This window comes from Saccopteryx leptura, chromosome X, assembly GCF_036850995.1.
Source record: "Saccopteryx leptura isolate mSacLep1 chromosome X, mSacLep1_pri_phased_curated, whole genome shotgun sequence".
NCBI classification, from domain to species: Eukaryota; Metazoa; Chordata; class Mammalia; order Chiroptera; family Emballonuridae; genus Saccopteryx; species Saccopteryx leptura.
The window spans coordinates 110,846,163-110,852,180 of NC_089516.1; the positions used below are offsets into that span (position 1 = coordinate 110,846,163).

Genomic DNA, 6,018 nt, shown 5'->3' on the forward strand with positions numbered 1-6,018 from the left:
GTGTGTGTGTGTGTGTGTGTGTGTGCGCGCGCGCGCACGTGTGTGTGTGTGTGTGTGTGTGTGTGTCCCATGTACAAGGGTCTTTCCCCTCTAGACTGGACAAGTTCCAGTGATTCACTAGCCCAGTGGTTCTCAAACTTTTTGAAGTCGGAGCACATTTAAAATCCTACTAATAATTGTAGGTGCACTATATACAAATTTCTGAGAAATATGTTTATAATAAGTCAAATATTAAAGAAAAATATAAAGTCTAAGCGTGCTTTTATGGTAATTAAGTGAAATAAATACACTAAAATTAAATTTATTCTGACATTAAAAAACATTTTTATGTTTCATTTTTTGAGTTATGCTTTTTAGAATTCGTAAAAGGGTTAAAAATAAAAAAACGACAAAAAGTTATCTTTTTACATATATAGATACATTCTTAGCAAGATTTAGTAAATTCGGCAGGTCCTGGTGCAAATGTGTTAAGTTTTTTCATTCTTGTGTTTATGAGAAACATGAGCCTGATGTGTCCTAGCAATTTCTTCAATGTTTGGGCATATATTTGAAAGGCAAGCTCTCATTTCCTCGTCAATACATTGAAGAATTCCTCTCTTTTTACTCTTAATTGTATTGAGGGTAGAAAATCCTAATTCACAGAAATAGGATGTTGAAAATTGTAGTAAAATGTTCAAAGCTTTTTTAGATATTGCCACATATTCTTCTTTTATAGAAATCCAAAAGGCTTCAAGAGACAATTCCTTATGCTTAATCATCAATCCATGATTAGTGGTTATAGCTGCCAGTTCTTCTTCTGTTAATGTTAAACCAAAATCACTTGAAGCTCCATGAATAGGTTTCCAACCCAATCGTATCGTTCAGTGTTAAGTGATGGAAAATGCTATAAATTAAATTCTGCCTGTCAGCCTTTAAGTCCTATTTTTTTTTTTGTATTTTTCTGAAGCTGGAAACGGGGAGAGACAGTCAGACAGACTCCCGCATGCGCCCGACCGGGATCCACCCGGCACACCCACCAGGGGCGACGCTTTGCCCACCAGGGGGCGATGCTCTGCCCCTCCGGGGCGTCGCTCTGCCGGGACCAGAGCCACTCTAGCACCTGGGGCAGAGGCCAAGGAGCCATCCCCAGCGCCCGGGCCATCTTTGCTCCAATGGAGCCTTGGCTGCAGGAGGGGAAGAGAGAGACAGAGAGGAAGGAGGGGAGGGGGGTGGAGAAGCAGATGGGCGCTTCTCCTATGTGCCCTGGCCGGGAATCGAACCCGGGTCCCCCCGCACACCAGGCCGACGCTCTACCGCTGAGCCAACCGGCCAGGGCCTTAAGTCCTATTTTATTTACACTTAACTTTTGCTCATTTCCAGAATCGGATTCTTCAATATCACGCTTCTTTTTGATAAATCTATCAATTTTATTTGGGTGTATTTATCCAAATATAATATAATGATATGTTAATAATAAATGTAATAATGATGTGTTAACAAAAAGCAGTATTTCCATAATGAAATGTATGAGTATTTCCAAATGAAATAATAGAGTAACTATATTTATTTTTCTATCTGGGCACATGCTGCAAACCAGCGCAGCTAATAATTCCAGGTCTCAAGTGGGAACGGTGCAGAATTAAGAAAATATAGGGTTGGGAGGACCCTGTAATTGCTGCTGGCAGAACAAAGCGTGCCCCAAAACAGCATCTTGCTTTATTTATAGAGCAAAGTGAGGCCATTAGCAAATCAATGGTCTATGATCACGTTTCCAAGGCAACCAAAGAATTTTACGAAGTGCAGAAAACCCCCACCACCCATATCATCTTAACTTTACACCAAACAAAGGATAGAAGAAACTTGCCTCCAGTCTTTCTGGGGAACATGGGGGTAGTGTAAACAAGCCAGCACTACAGCTTAACAGCCTTTTGCAACCTAATCAGGCAAGTGAGGTGAGGGGTTGGGCAAACTGTCAGCTTACAGCCAATTCCCCATGTCTCTGTCCCCCAAAAATCTAAACTCCAAAAGCCCTGTTGGTTTTTTGGTCCCCAAAAAGCACATATTTTTCTGGAATACCGTAGAGCACACCCGGAAATCTCCTAGGGCGCACACTTTGAGAACCACTGCACTAGCCCCTGAGACTGCAGCTTGGTCTCTGCCTCAATTTGAGGCTGAGTGAAACTGGCACCCTGGTAACTTCTGCCTGCTAAAGGCCACGCAAAGCCAGTTTTGTCCCTCTTCCCATGGTGGTTCAAGAATTTGAAGACAAATCTTCTGACCCCACAGTTCTTCCAGGCTCTGTTGTTCCAAAGACCTGGGTTCAAGGTTCTTCTTTGAGTTTGCAGCCATTCCTTTACATCTTTCGAAACTGGAAGGTGGAAAGTGAGTATGTCCTACACCTCTCTCCATGCACCCAACTCCAGAGCACAGACCCTTCTATACAGAGCAGACCAAGACTGTCACGTCCTTTGTCTAACTAAACACTAGACTATTCAACTTGAGCTCCCTAAGACATTTGCTTTCTTGACTGCCATATCACACAGCTGACACATACATGATTTACTGTTCATTCACCTCTGGACAATTTCTCACTACTACACCCATCACAAGGCTCTATTTTCTACTTGGTTAGTGGCAAATGTCATTGACTTTTGTTTGTGTGGGAGTACTTGACCAGCGCGGCTCCAAATAACGGTGCGGAATTGAGGAAACACACTTGTCAAAACAAAACCGATGGGACCGGGAGGACTCCTCAAACTGCCTGGCAGCATCTGAGTACCTCATAGCCCCAGTTGGCTTTATTATATAGTGCCGGGGTCCAGCCCCGGGGGGGATCCAGGGGTCCCACAGGAGGAGACGGCGTCGGCGAAATCGAGTGAGAGAGCCGAATTCTTTTCTTTCTCTTTATTCTCCGGTTAGCATTTACTGCCAGGCATCTCTGCCAAATGCTAGTATAGCTCCCTTTTTATACACACACACTGAGTTACAATTACATGGTGTTAATTATTGCTTTTGTTTCACTATGTTTACATGTTTTCAGATAACAGTTAATTTATATCTATAAATCACAAACCAGGTAGCAAATCATTCAAAGTACAAAATAGTGCACTTGCATAGCGATAATAACATCGGTAAAAGCTTTTAAGGTATTAGTACTAATAGTTAACTAACTTTACTGCTGTTGTGAGTTAAGGGGCAGAGAGAGATTAGCAGACGAAATCATTAAGGACTAACAATGGACCACCGCTTGCTCAGGTAAATGGCTTTGAGTTTATGCAGTGTCCTACTTTTTCTCACAAGATTCTAAAAGGCTTGCCTATTAAGAAATTGACATAACATTAAGAATAGCTTTCATTCAAAGATATACAGACTGCACTTGCAAGACAGCCTAGTAGCAACATAAGACATTAACTGTTATTACTTCTATGGATTCCCCTACATTCCTCTCATTATTAAAGAATTTTGAAAAGTATATAAATCTCATGAGAACATCTCTTTGAGAAAGCCTAGCAATTGCCTTTAGTCAAAAGACAATTCTCTTAGTAAAACATTCTTTTCTTGCCGACTGCGCTCTCATCCTAGGCCACACAATGGACCATTTTACTATACCTTACCTAAGATACTATTGTCTAGTCAAATATTACTTATTTATTATATTTAAACACTAGTTAAGTTCTGACTCTATTCTTCTCAGAGTGTACTACTATCTTCAGATCAAATAAGCAAGAAGAAAGGAATGTTTCTCTACTCTATCACATGAAAAGGCTAGGGAGGAAAATGTTGAATTAACTGAAGGCCGAAAGGCACTCTGTGCACAGCCACTGCCTCCTACCCATTCACAAGTCACAATCTATTCTTTCTAACATGATTGATGTTAGATTCAGGGAGTACTGGAGCTGCCAAAGAGTGTAACTATTGCAGGAACAGTAAGTGCTGATATGGCTCCTGTGAGGCTGGGAACAAAGAAGGTCAGAGACCCTTATCAGAAGTTTAGGTTTGAAATTCGCCACTAAGCTAAAACCGGCCCCTGTTGCTATGCCGGCCCCTGTTGCTATGCTGCATGTGACCTCCCTAGCCAATAGCTAAACTGCCACATCTGCTTCTGTCTATGCTTGCTCACTTAGGATATATAAGGGCCTGGCTGTAAGCTCCAGGCGCGGCTCCCATTTGCAGCTCCTTGTGGGCAAGGTGTCTCCAGACATCTCGGGAGTTCGCCCCTGCGCAGGTTAAACTGGCCAATAAAGTAACATCTTAACTCCTGAAAGTCTCCAACATTTGTTCTCGTACCCGGTGGATGCTACATTTTGGGGGCTCGCCCGGGATTCTCCCTTGGCGGAGTTTTGGGTTGGAGACCGGAAGGACAGCTCGAGCTGAGTAAGTATTCACGGAGGATCCTCATTTGGTTTGATTTTGGGCTCCGGAGCACACAATCCTGAGGTGGTAGGTAGGACGCTGCCGGTAATCCACCCAGGGCTTTCAGAAGCGGGACGCCGCTCTCTGAAATTTGGATATTTGGATTTGTTAACTTTAGGAGTGACCGGTCACATTAGGAATCCGTTTTGCGCTGCGCTGCGTTTTGTCTGAGCTCAAATGACTGAGTTGAGTGTGAGAGAGACCAGTGTGTTCCTTGTGTTAATAGTGTGTGTTGCCTGTATCCTACCCTTTCTCATTATTCCTGATTCATCTAGGATGGGACAACAGGAGTCTGTGCCAGGATCCCTGCTCGAGTGCCTGTTGAAGAATTTTTCTGATTTCCAGAAGAGGGCTCAGGGGTACGGAGGTCCGCAGCCAAGTCCAGGTTTCCTCCCGACCTTGAGCCAGCTGGAATAGCCTGCATTTAATGTAGGACAGCCCACAGAGGGCACTTTTGACCTTCCAATTTTGTTTGCTGTCAGAGCCACGGTCTATAGGGCTCCCCACCCAGACCAATACCTGTATATGGATGTGTGGGTAGATACAGCCATTTTGTCTCCTCCTCCGGGAGGGCAGCCATTTTGCCTCCTCCTCCGGGAGGTGCAGCCATTTTGCCTCCTCCTCCAGGAGGCGCCGCTGGCACCAGATGCTGGCCCACGGGCACCTCCTCGCCTCATCTATGTGCCTTTTTCCACTAGTGATTTATACAATTGGAAACATCAGAATCCCCCATTTTCCGAGAAACCTCAGGGACTAATATCTCTCCTTGAGACCATTTTTTAGGACCCATCAGCCCACATGGGATGATTGTCAGCAGATTTTACAAACCCTCTTCACTTCTGAAGAAAGGGACAGAATAATGAGAGAAGCAGCTAAGGCAGTATTAGGAGAAGAAAGGGAAACTTAGGAGGGAAGAAGGGAAATAGAAGACGTTCTCCCGTCTCAACCTCCTACCTGGAACCTTAATACCGCTGGGGGAAGGGACGCGCTCCTCCAGTATCGCCGGGCTCTGTTGAGGGGGCTCAAGGCAGCAGCTAGAAAGTCAACCAACTTTAGTAAAGTAAGTGAAGTCATCCAGGGAAGAGAGGAATCCCCAGCAGCCTTTCTAGAGAGACTCATAGGGGCTTATAGAGTATATACCCCTCTAGATCCTGAGGCAGAAGAGAACAGGAGACTAGTAAATATAGCCTTTGTGACTCAGGCCGCTTCAGATATTAGGGAAAAGCTTCAGAAGATTGAGGGGTTCGAGGGAGAGAATAGAAGCAAGCTATTAGAGATATCCCAGAAGATGTATGTCAATAGGGATGATCCAGAGGTTGGCAGGGCGAAGGAAATTGCCAAAATTCTGATTGCTGCCACTGCCCAGAAACCTCCTCCCAAAGGGAAAGGGGGACAGCAAAAGGGCCAGGGACGGTGAATAGCAAAAGATCAATGTGCCTATTGTAAAGAGAAAAGGCACTAGAAAAGACAGTGTCCAAGGTTAAAGACCAACAGCCAAGGGCCAAGACAGGGCCCAGAGGTCTTGCTCCAAACCTTAGACTGATGGGGCCAGGGCTCCATTCCTGCCAGCTCCCAGGAGCCCATGGTCACCTTAACAGTCGAAGGAAAACTAATAGACTTCCTAGT

General features: G+C 44.5%; 1 long non-coding RNA gene across 1 annotated transcript; it reads left to right on the forward strand.

The window, feature by feature from the left end:
• The first annotated feature begins 3,881 nt into the window (after positions 1-3,881).
• LOC136385829 (uncharacterized) lies at positions 3,882-5,603 on the forward strand. Its single transcript, XR_010747872.1, has 3 exons — positions 3,882-4,353; positions 4,668-4,992; positions 5,023-5,603. It is a non-coding gene; the product is annotated as an uncharacterized lncRNA (long non-coding RNA).
• The last annotated feature ends 415 nt before the right edge of the window (positions 5,604-6,018 follow it).